Source organism: Elephas maximus, chromosome 1, assembly GCF_024166365.1.
Source record: "Elephas maximus indicus isolate mEleMax1 chromosome 1, mEleMax1 primary haplotype, whole genome shotgun sequence".
In the NCBI taxonomy this organism is placed as follows: Eukaryota; Metazoa; Chordata; class Mammalia; order Proboscidea; family Elephantidae; genus Elephas; species Elephas maximus.
The window spans coordinates 82036009-82048605 of NC_064819.1; the positions used below are offsets into that span (position 1 = coordinate 82036009).

General features: G+C 41.0%; 1 non-coding gene across 1 annotated transcript; it reads left to right on the forward strand.

The window, feature by feature from the left end:
- The first annotated feature begins 4499 nt into the window (after positions 1-4499).
- Positions 4500-4571, forward strand: TRNAA-AGC (transfer RNA alanine (anticodon AGC)). Its single transcript has one exon. It is a non-coding gene; the product is annotated as a tRNA-Ala (tRNA).
- Positions 4572-12597: the final 8026 nt, after the last annotated feature.

Here is a 12597-nt window from a genome sequence, read left to right on the forward strand (position 1 = left end):
CATTGTGAGAATACTGGACATCTGACTTTTTGCATTCATTTTACTTTTGGTACACATTTGAAATGGCTAATGCTGCCTTTTTTAATGCTGCCTGCCCTGATTGTTCTCGCACGTGTCTTTCAAAGACAAGAATCATGCATTTTTCTTGGGGCTAAATGCAACTGTGGAGTTTCTGGGTTGTAGGGTATAAGTATACTTTGTTTAAGGCAATATTTACAAATAGCGTACCACTGTGGATGTACCAACTGACAGGCTGATCAGCAATGTATGAAAGTTTCAGTTGTTCTATATGGTCAGCAACTCTTGATATCATCAGTTCTTTTAACTCAAGCAATTTTGGTGAAGGGTAGTATTATTTGGTTGGGTTTTTAATTTGCATTTCAGCATTCTCTTTTGTGAAGCACATGTTTAGCCTTTGCTCTTTCTTACTGAGTTTCAGTCATTTTTCTTAGTGTCTGGTAGGAGTTCTTCATGTATTCTACATCAGGGTTCTTTTCCAAATATAAGTATTGAAATATCTTTGCCCAGGCTGTGGCTAATCCCCTCTTCTTAAGGAAATCAAACCAAACCTGTTGCCATCAAGTCAATTTTGACTCATAGGGGACCCCATAGGATAGAGTAGACCTGCCCCATAGAATTCCCAGGAAACCTGAAACCTTTTTCCGTTTCTACTCCAGGAGTCTCCTCACCACCCAGGGAGCCCATGTCAGCACAAGGAAGACAAGGAAAAGGAAAGAAATAGAGAAAACAGAATTGGCTTGCTCAAGATTTCCTCCTTCCCGAAGCAAGAACTCCACCACAACATCAATGTGCTGAATAATCCTCCGGGCCCTTTTCCAGTGTTACTGAAGAACAAGATAGAAAAAGAAGGACTGAAAGATGAAAAAACAGGCTCGATCATTTCAATGAAAATTCCCTTAGTTTTCTGAACAGTGTTTGGAGCGTGGAACAGCTTCTGATTACAAAGCAGAAAAGCTTTGCCCTGCTTTACCTATTCCCCCCCTTTCTCGCCCTCCTCTTCCTATACCAACCCATCCTCGGTCTCTGAAAATTGGATCCTATTTTCATACATGGACAGCAACTGAGCCCATAATATTTTGTCTGAGTGAGTGGATAATATAGAATAAGTTAAGACTAAATATTTGAAACACCGGAGCCTTGATAATATTTTGAAGGAAACACTAAAAAGGGAGTTTCCAGGTAGTCAAAATAGCTCAGCTGGGAGAGCGCTGGAGTGAGGATTTAAAGGTCCCTGGTTCAGTCCAGGGTTTCAGCAGGTTCCCTTAAAAAATAATTACTTTTTCATAAAACAGTTGCAGTTCAAGGCTTTGTATTCTAATAGTTTTCAGTACTACATTTATCCAACAAAGAGCTTTGGTTTTTTTTAAAAAAAGTTTATCTATGTCTAGAATCTCTGGTGGCGCAGTTGTTAAGCACTCTGCTACTAACGAAGAGATCGGCAGTTCGAACCCACCAGCCTCTTTGCGGGAGAAAGACGCAGCAGTTCGTTTCCGGTGAAAGATTAAAAAAACGAAACCAACACACTGCCCTCCAGTCTGACTCATAGTGACCCCACAGGGTTTCCAATGCTGTAAATCTTTACAGAAGCAGGGTGTCATGGTTTTCTCCCGCGCAGCATCCAGCAATTTCAAACTGCGGACACTTCAGTTAGCAGTCGCCAGCTTTGACCACTGCGCCAGCCTTGAAAACCGTATGAGGCATTTCTTCCCTGTCCTTGTTGGGTGCCATCGTGTAGGTTCCGACTCAAAGAAACCCTATGCATACCAGAAGAAAACACTGCCCGGTCTGCGCCATTCTCGCAATCCTTGTTACCCTTGAGCTGGTTGTTACAGTCACTATGTCAATCCATCTCGTGGAGGGTTTTCCTCTTTTTCGCTGACTCTCTACTAAGCATGATGTCTTTCTGCAGGGATTGGTCCCTCCTGATAACATGTCCAAAGTATGTGAAACAAAGTTTCGCTATCTTCTAATGAGTATTGTGACGCACTTCTTCCCAAGACACATTTGTTCTTCCTTCTGGCAGTCCACGGTATATCTCAATATTCTTGTCAAGGCCCCAGTTCAATGGTGTCAATTCTTCTTCCGTTTTCCTTATTTATTGTCCAGCTTTCACATGCATATGAAGCAATTGAAAACACCATGGCTTGGATCAGCAGTACCTTCGTCCTTAAAGTGACATCTTTCCTTTTTAATACTTTAAAGAAGTTTTTGCTGCATATTTGCCCAATGCAATGTGTCGTTTGATTTCTTGACTGCTCCTACCATGGGTGTTGATTATGGATCCAAGTAAAATGAAATCCTTGAGAATGTCAATCTTTTCTCTGTTTATCATGATGTTGCTTATTCGTCCAGTTGTAAAGATTTATGTTTTCTTTATGTTGAGACATAATCCATATTGAAGATTTAGGTCTTTGATATGCGTTATTAAGTGCTTCAAGTCCTCTTTCAGCAAGCAAGGTTGTGTCATCTGCATATTGCAGACTGTTAATGAGTTAATTCTGTTAACCCTGGTGCCACGTTCTTCTTCATATAGCTCAGGTTCTTGGATTATTTTCTCGGCATACAGATTGAATAAGTATGGTGAAAGATACAACCCTGACACACACCTTTCCTGGCTTTAAACCAGGCAGTATGCCTTTGTTCTGTTTGAATGACTGCCTCTTGGTCTATGCACAGGTTCCTCATGAGCACAAATAAGTATTCTGGGATTCCCGTTCTTTGCAATGTTATCTAAAATTTGTTATAATCCTATGCTATAGGGTGGCTATAGTTGGAATCAACTTGACAACAATGGGTTTGGTTTGGTTTTGAGGTCTTCCATGAAGTGCTAAGAGACATTTGCATATTTTATTTCAAATTTTAAAAAAGGAACTGTAATTCAGTGGGGAAACCTAGGAATTGATGGAGTAAGAAATTCCCGTACGCTACCTGCTATTGCACTAATGATTCATTTCTCCTCTGATATTACATATCGTGTGTGTGTTGGGGGAAGGGATTTTTTAATCATAAGAAATGTCAAAAAGTCCTGTAGAAAAAGAATCACTACCCTATGCGAGGAGGGTTTTGGGTTGCACAAACGGTTTTCGCTAAGTAATGGTTGTCGACTCGAACTTACCCAGCCAGGCCATAGAAGAAAAGGCTTGGCAATCTGCTTGCTTTCACGTTGTTCGTTGCTGTCGAGGAGATTCCGATTCAAGGTGGCCCCTTACGCTGGCTGTAATCTTAACGGGAGCAAATGTCCGGCACTTTTCTTCAGCTGGAACCAGTGGTCTAGGTCAGCAGTCAAGAGCAGCAAACAAAATTCACTACTGTGGAGTCAAATCGGACTCGTAGCTGTAATCTTTACAGAAGAATTAACTTGCCAAATCCTTCTCCAGCAGAGCTGGTGGTGGGTTCGAACATTTGACCTTTTGGTTAGCAACTTAGCTTAACCACCGTGCCACCAGCTTTCCTCCCTAAAGATTCCGAAAGCAAAAACAAAGCCATTACCGTGGAAACCAAAACCAAAAACCAAGCCAAGTGCTATTGAGTCATTTCCGACTCACGGCGACCCTATAGGACAGAGTAGAACTGTCCCACAGAGTTCCCAAGGACCATCTGGTGAATTTGAACTGCTGACTCTTTGGTTAGCACCTGTAGCACTTAACCAATACGCCGCCAGGGTTTCCATTACCCTGGAGTAGATTCCAATTCATAATGACCCTGCTTAAAAAAAAAAAAAAAAAAAACTTGCTGCGGTCTTGTCGCTTCTGATTCACAGGGACCCTATCCGGCAGAATAAAAAACTACCTCCTACAGTTTCCAGGGAGCCCCCGATGGATTCGAAGCGCCAAACTTTGGTTAGCAGCCGTAGTTCTTAACCACTACGCCACCAGGGTTTGTATGTGCACGTTTATTCGGGCCTAAATTTTACACAAAATGGATCAGAATTGCTACCCCCATAGAACTATTTTAAAAAACACACAACTCTGCTAAGCACAATTTAATATTTGCCATTCTTTTTGTTTTACAATGAGGACGAAGAGCTGTGTAAAACATTTACTTGTTATTCTTTTGAAAATAAGTTAGATTTATTTGTTTCTACTTATTTGTTTCAGCAATTTTACAGTATTTTCACACACACTTGAGTTAGTTTTATTTATTTATTGGACTCTGTAAAACATTAATATTTTTCCAAGAGTCAAAAGAATACAGAAAGTTGTATACAGACAAATTACAAGAGAGTGTTGTATCCCAGGTTTAACCCAGTTGATGGATTGGAGGCTGATTCCAGGCAATCTGGTGGAAGACCACCCAACGAAGAACAATACCTTTCTTTCTAGCACTAAGGTATCCTTCTCTTGGTGTATCCGTGTCCGAAAGAGTGCAGTGCAGGGATTTTGAAACAGCAGAATTGAACATTAAATGATTTTATCTTGATGGGTTAGTTTGCAAATACTCAGAGAACAGTCATGAAGTTCCTTGTGGAGCTGTCGCCAGGGGGTATAGCTCAGTGGTAGAGCATGTACTTAGCATGCACGAGGCCCTGGGTTCAGTCCCTAGTACCTCTACTTTTCCTTCTTCACAAAGCACACCCATAGATCCTCTTACCCTCACGCACTCACTTCTTTCTTCAGTTGAGTTGTTGTGGCCTTGATGTTTCTTTCTTAACTGACCTGTGGGGATAATGGTGTTCACTTAAGGTTATTTGTTGTCATTTCTATTATCCACAATTCTCTCCAAGCACAATCAACAATCACTTGTACCTGGGCCACCACCATCATGCCCCAAAGATTAAGCAGTCTTTTTAAGACTTTTTGAGGAAAAGTTGACTGTTAAGAGGCTAGAAAATCTGAAAGAAAAAAACCTGCTCTAGTGCTTGGGAAAAATGATTGTTCCTTCTTCGGGAGGGAGAACACAGGATTCTCAAAGAATGTCAGGCAAAGAAGAATTCATTCCTGCCAAAGAGGACAGCAGTTTCCTATAATCCTCTAGTATGTTCTAAAATGTTGGGAAGTAGATATTTAACCCAGGTTTGGGCTGAGGAGGCAAAGACTAGCTGCCATGTCTTGTCTACCTCTCATTCGCTGACCTGGATATGGAGCAGATAGAAGCCATCGAAATGTGTAGCAACTTCTTTGTCTGTCTGCCCTGAACTCAGTGTCTGGGTGTGATTGGGAGAGTCCCACCTTTAAAGAGGCTGCCAAAGAAGAAATGGAGCACAAATTCTAAACACTCATGGGTCAAAAATGGAAAGCACAGACACATTAACCCAAAGACCTCAGGTAAGATCTGCATTGTTTTAGGACAGCTGTCACATTCTTATAGAATGATTCTACGTTTCCCTATAAATATCTTCAATTATTGATTCTGAGAATAAAAATAACAACCTTGGTGAATCCATGTGGATTTCATCATACAATCCAGGATATGAACTAAAAGGTTTTGTGTGTGTGTGTGTTTTGACCTAAGCCAGGAGAAAATCTTTTAGAGAAGGCTTGAAGGTGAGGAAAAGGCTATTTCTCTGAAGGAAAGGGAGGATCAGTTATGGTAGAAGACATGAGAAGCCAAGAGCTCTGGAGGCCTTTCATAATGCATCATCACCTTTTCTCTTCTCTCTAAAAGCTGTAACTATCCACTTTCCACCAGTCTGTCACAGGCCATTCCTAAGCCAATTTTGAGGTCACCTACTCAACTTGCAAGAGCCTCATCTATGTTGCCTCTGCACCAATACTAGGACTGAGGGAAAGGTGGCTAAGTATGTAATTATTAGCAATTGTACAGGATCTCTGGCTTTCTGTGGTCACAGTTCCCTTCTTCAAACTCCTTTTGAGCTAAGAACAGGATGTGAAGAGTAGAGGAGCCAGATAGAATTTCTTTAGGAAAAAGTTGGTTTTCACTAGGTGAACCTCAAAGCCCTCGGCCCACTCCTCTTCTACTCTCATCACTGCTCCCACCGCATTCATGGAAATGGGGAAGCCTCTGCTGGTGCAATTGCCTCCTTCATTCCAGAGAGGCTGATTCCGAAAGATGAGCTGTCATCCAGATGGAACGTTTCTTTTTTATTTTCCAATCTCTTTTTTATTTCCAGTTATGCCCTAGGCCTGTTTTCAGATCACAACTTTCTGGCACATATACTATTTGCCTTCTGGCTTCTCTAACCCTCTTAATCTTCTTTCCCCACATGTAAACCAGAGTTACAAATAAATAATATTAATTTTACTTACCTCTTTAGCTAATGAGACCCCCGGGTGATGCAAATGTTTAAAACTTTGGTCTGATAACTAAAGGGTTGGAAATTGGAATCCACCCAGAAGCCCTAGAAAGAAAGGCTGAGCCATCTACATTTGCAAAAAATCAGCCACTGGAAACTCTACAGAGCACAATTGTACTCTGAGACACACGAGGTCACCGTTTGTCAGAATGAACTTGAAAGCAACTGCCTTTTTTTGTGGTTGTTTAGCTAGTAATAGTAAAATAGAAATACATAAAGCAGCCTTGATTAAGGTTAATATAATTTTAAAATAAGAAATTTTAAAAAATATAATAATATTTCCTCAGATTTGTATATTCTCTTCGGTTCTGTGTGTCAAGCCAATCTGACTGTATCATAAGCTTCAACACAGTTCTACTGCTTGACCATTAAGTGGCCAGTACCACATTCCACTCACCCAGCCCCTGAAATTATTTCCACTTTATTTAATAGGAGGAGTCCAATATACTGGCATAGTAAAATTGATATAAAGTTTCTAATGCTCACAGACTGGTAAAACAGTTTTTGGAAGGCACCAATCTGCAGACCACAATTTGAACAGCATTAATGAAAAAATAGGATATACTGGAGGTGAGAAGATATTCAAGGAAATCCTTCTTTCTTCTTTTTGTTAAAATTAAGGCTTAGCTCACAAAGGGTAAAATGCATAAAATGTAATTATTCAGCTTGAAGAGTTATTACATATGTATATCTCATATAACCAACACGCCGACCAGGGTAAAGAATTTTTCAGCTTTGAGAAACTGCCTTGTATCTATCCCAGTCAATTCTAATTACCTGAATTCTACCACTGTTTTCCTGTGTATTGAAATACTATAAATGGAATCATACCATATGTGCTCATTTGAGTATAGATTCTTTCACTCATTATCTTTTTTATTAGAGGTATTCTTATTGTCTCTAGTAGCAGAAGTTCTTTTTTTATTGTTGTCATATTCCATTGTATTAATACTGCTGTTGTTAGGTGGCTTAGAGTCATTCCTGACTCACAGCAACCCTAAGTACAACAGAACAAAACACTGCCCCGTCATGCGCCATCCTCACAATCATTGTTATGTTTAAGTCCATTTTTGCAGTCATTGGTTAATCCATCTTGTCAAGGGTCCTTCTCTTTTTCACTGACCCTCTACCTTACCAAGAATGTTGTCCTTCTCCACAGACTGGTCCCTCCTGGTAACATGAGACAAAGTCTCGTCATCCTCGCTTCCAAGGAAAAAATGACATCTTCATTTTTTAACGCTTTAAAGAGGTCTTTTGCAACAGATTTGTCCAATGCAATACATTGTTTGATTTCTTGACTGTTGCTTCCATAACACTTTTTTCATTCCTTTTGCTGTTGATGCACATATGAAACAGTTAAAACTGCTATGAACATTTTTGTGCATGTCTTTCAAGGGCAGCAAGCATGCATTTTTCTTGGGTCTAAATACAGCTGTGGAGTGTCAGGGTTGTCTTAGAAATCTAGTGCTGCTACAACAGAAATACCGTAAGTGGATGGCTTTAACAAAAAGAAATTTATTTTCTCACAGTTTACTAGGCTAGAAATCTAAATTTAGGGTGTCACCTACAGGCGGAAGCTTTCTCTCTCTGTCAGCTGTGGAGGAAGGTTCTTCTCATCAATCTTCCCCTGGACTAGGAGCTTCTTGGAGCAGGAACCCTGGATCCAAGGGTGTGCACTGCTCCTGGAGCTGCTTTCTTAGTGGTGTGAGGTCACCTCTTCTCTGCTCTCTTCCCTTTGCTTTTATCTGTTGTAAGATAAAAGCTGGTGCAGGCTATACCCCAGGGAAACTTCTTTCACATTGCATCAGGGATGAGATCTTAGTAAAGATATTACAATGCCACTCTAATCCCTGTTAACATAAAATTAACCAAAACAAACAAACAAAAACCCTGCGCCTTTGAGTTGATTCTGACTCATAGTGACCCTACAGGGCAGAGTAGAACTGCCCCATAGAGTTTCCAAGGAGCGCCTAGCAGATTCCAACTCCCCACCCTTTGGTTAGCAGCTGTAGCACTTAACCACTACACCACCAGGGTTTCCAACATAAAGTTTCATGTATGGTAACATAAAATTACCATCACAAAATGGAAGACAACCACACAATACTGGAAATCATGGCTTAACCAAGTTGACACATTTTTTGGGGGGACACAATTCAATCCATGACAAGGGTCATATATATATAGTTTTAGGCAGTATTTATAGATAGTGTACCAGTCTGTTGACAGTCTCATCAGCAATGTATGAAAGTTTCAGTTGTTCCATATCATCAGCAACACCTGATATTTTCAGTCCTTTTAACTTAAGCCATTTTGGTGAAGGGGAGTATTATTTCATTGTGTTTTTATTTTGCATTTTCCTTGTAGTTAATGACGTTTCATCGTTGCACCCCACCAGACTTTCTGCAGGAGTGGCTCCAAGGGGCACAGGTCATTTTTGGAAAAAAGGGCAGTAAAAGCTATGTTGATCACACAAGGTATTATTAGAAAATTTACACATTGAGGCTGACACTAAGATTCTTGGGACAGGAAGTGAAGCCCTGGTGGGGCAGTGGTTAAGAGCTATGGCGTGCTATGACTGCTAACAAAAATTTTGGCAGTCCAAATCCACCAGCCACTCCTTGGAAATCCTATGGAGCAGTTCTACTTAGAACCATAGGGTGGCTATGAGTAGGAATTGACTCCCCAGCAGTGTTTTGTTGTTTCTGTTTTTGCTTTTTAGACATACAGAAGCTGACATGAAGATTCTCAGGATGGACAGCAAAGCATAGAATGTCACTTGGGTAGAGGTCCACAGAGGGCAATTTGGGATGTTAACTTATATACTTAGTTCTTCTGTGCAAGGATACTTGCAGGAGGATAAGAAAAGAAAAAAACATATCTAATCTATATGTTCTTGGGGTTGTTCTTGCCATGGCAGTTATGTTAATGAGGCAGGACTCAATTTATAAAATTAGGTTGTGTTTTAAGTCTATCTCTTTTGAGATATAAAGGGAAAAGTAAGCACAAAGACACGGGGACCTCATACCACCATGAATTGAGAGCCAGGAGAACAGTGCATTCTTTGGAACTGGGTGGGGGGTGGGGGGTGGAGAGCTCGGGGGGGGGGGTCCCTGCAATGAGAAGCTCCGCACCCAGGGAAGACTGATGACAAGGAACTTCCCCAGAGCCAACAGAAATAGAAAGCCTTCCCCTGGAGCTGGCACCCTGAATTCTGACTTCTAGCTTCCTAGACTATGAGAGAATAAATTTATTTTTGTTAAACCATTCACTGGTGGTATTTCTGTTATATCCAAAAACTCAGAACTAGATAATTAAGACACCATGATGACACCAATCAAAAGAAAGTTGGAGTTGCTGTATTAATTTCAGACAAGTCGGATTTCAGGGCAAGGAAATTTATCAAAAGTACAGAAGGACATTAGGTAACAATTAAGGGGTCAGTTCTCCAAGAAGACAACAATCCTGAATGTGTATGCACCAAATAACAGAGCATCAAAACATATGAGGTAAAACTCATATGTGATACCACTTGTGTTCAAGTTGTATTCTGCAACACATGGGTTGTCATGAGTCAGAGTCAACTCCATGGCAACTGCTGCTGGTAGTGAATCTAAGATATACAATAAATTCTTAAAACACACAATAAAAAACACAAGCAACCCAATTAAAAAGTGGGTAGAATATTTGAACAGACACCTCAGCAAAGGAGATATACAGATGACATGTGCCATTAGAAAAATACACCAACCAGTTGCCCCAGAAGTAGACTTGTGCTTCATAGAGTTTTTAATGAAGTAGATCCCCAGGTCTTTCTTCTGAGGCACCCCTACCCTTTGTCATCAAGTCGATTCCAACTCATAATTACCCTATAGGACAGAGAGTACTCCCTCATAGGGTTTCTGAAGAGTGTCTGGTAGATTTAAACTCCTAGCTGGTGGTCAGCTGTTGATGGTTTTAAACCACCAGTCTTTCAGTTAATAGCCAAGCACTTAACTATTTGTAATAGCCAGGAACTCCTATATGCCACTGTTGTTATTAGTTTTTGTTAGGTGCCATTGAGTCAGTTCCTACTCATAGTGACCCTATGTGCAACAGAAAGAAACACTCCCTGGACCTGTGCCACCCTCTTAATCATTGTTACGCCTCAGCCCATAGTTGCAGGCACTGTGTCAATCCGTCTTATTGCAAGTCTTCCTCTGTTTCACTGGCCCTCTGCTTTATCAAGCATGATGTCTGTCATGGATTGAACAATGTCCCCCCCCAGATGTGTGCATCAACTTGGTTAGACCATGATTCCCAGTACTGTCTTGTTGTCCTTCATTCTGTGATTGTAATTTTACGTTAAGAGGCTTAGGATGGGATTGTAACACCACCCTTATTCAGGTCACCTCCCTGGTCCAGTGTAAAGGAAGTTTCCCTGGTGTGTGGCCTGTACCACCTTTTACTCTCAAGAGATAAAAGGAAAGGGAAGCTAGCAGGGAGTTGGGGACCTCATACCACCAAGAAAACAGCACCAGGAGCAAAGTGCATCCTGTGCCTGAGAGTCTCCTTGACCAGGGGAAGATTGAGGACAAAGACCTTCCTCTAGAGCTGACAGAGAGAGGAAGCCTTCCCCTGGAGCTGATGCCCTAAATTTGGACTTCTAGCCTACTAGACTGTGAGAAAATAAATTTTGCTTTGTTAAGAGCATCCACTTGGGGTATTTCTGTTATAGCAGCACTGGAAAATTAAGACAGAATTTATCTTTCTCTAGGTACTGGTCACTCCTGATAACATGTCCAAAGTACATGAAATGAAGTCTTGCCATCTTTGCTTCTAAGGAGCATTCTGGCTGTACTTCTTCCAGGACAGATTTATTCATTCTTCTGGCAGTCAATGGTATCTTCAATATTCTTCACCAACAGCATAATTCAAAGGTGTCAATTCTTCTTCAGTCTTCCTTATTCATTGTCCAGCTTTAGCATGCATATGAAAAAAAAAAAATCCTGTGGAGCATGTCTACTCTGGCCTACAGGGCCACTGTGAGTCAGAATCCACTCGACTGCAACAGGTGTAATCTTTATGGAAGCCAACTGCCACATCCTTCTTCCCTAGAGGGGCTGGCAAGTTCCAATCACTGACCTTTTGGTTAGAAGCTGGGCACTTACCACTGTACCACCACAGCTCCTTTCAGGATGTCACCAGGGCCATGTTTTTGCAGAGGTTCTAGGGGAAGACCCCTTTTGTCTCCTCCAAGTTTTAGTAGTCCCAGGTATTCTTGGCTTAAGCCTGCAGCATAACTCCATGGCCATTTTCCTCTGTGTCTTTTCTCCTATTTTACAAGGACTTCACTCAGAAGCGATTAGAGCCCACCCTAATCAAGTAAGAGGTCATGTTAATTAAACTGGTAACATTTTCAAAGACCCTATCTCCAAACAAGATCACATTCACAGATACTGGGGGTTAGAACTTCAATATATCTTTTTGGGAGACACAAATGAGTCCATAACGCAGATGTACGCATATACCATAGATTATTCAATCAGCCTCAGTTAATTGACACGTGGGTTATTTTGTCTTCTTCTATTATAAATTTTAAACACATGAGCCACATTAATGTTTAATTTTGTATTTTTACCCAAGTGTTTGGAATTGATTGCTAACAAAGGGTTTGCTGGATGGGAGGATAAATGTAAATAACATTTTGCTAGCTACAGCTGTGCACATTCTGAATCTGTGCATATCTCATACCAGAAGCTCAATAAATATTTTTTGGAGAAAAAGAACTGGCATAATTTAATGCAAAAACTTACATGAAGAGTTATTTAGGGCATTTCACTTTTCCTTTGGAAGTGGGAATTCTGCAGCAACAACTGCTTGGGATTAATAGAATCAATTTAGAGTACAGTAAGCACAGTAGGGAAACCCTGGTGGTGTAGTGGTTAAGAGCCACAGCTGCTAACCAAAATTTAGGTAGAACCCACCAGGTGGTACTTGGAAACCACATGGGACAGTTCTAATCTGTCCTATAGGGTCGCTGTGAGTCTGAATCGACTCTATGGCAGTGGATTTGGTATTTTTTGGAAGCATGGTAGAGAATTTAGGGGTAGCTGGGTATAGAGAAATAGAGAGGAAAGCCTGGTGGGTAGGGGTACGAGCTACGGCTGTAACCAAAAGGTGGTCAGTTCGAATCCACCAGGCGCTTCTCGGAAACCCTATGTGGCAGTTCTACTCTGTAGTATGAGGTCGTTGTGAGTCGGAATTGACTCGATGGCAACGGGTTTGGTGTTCTGGTTTGGGGTTAGAGAGGAGATTGGTTTGCAGTGCAGTGGAAAAAGTTA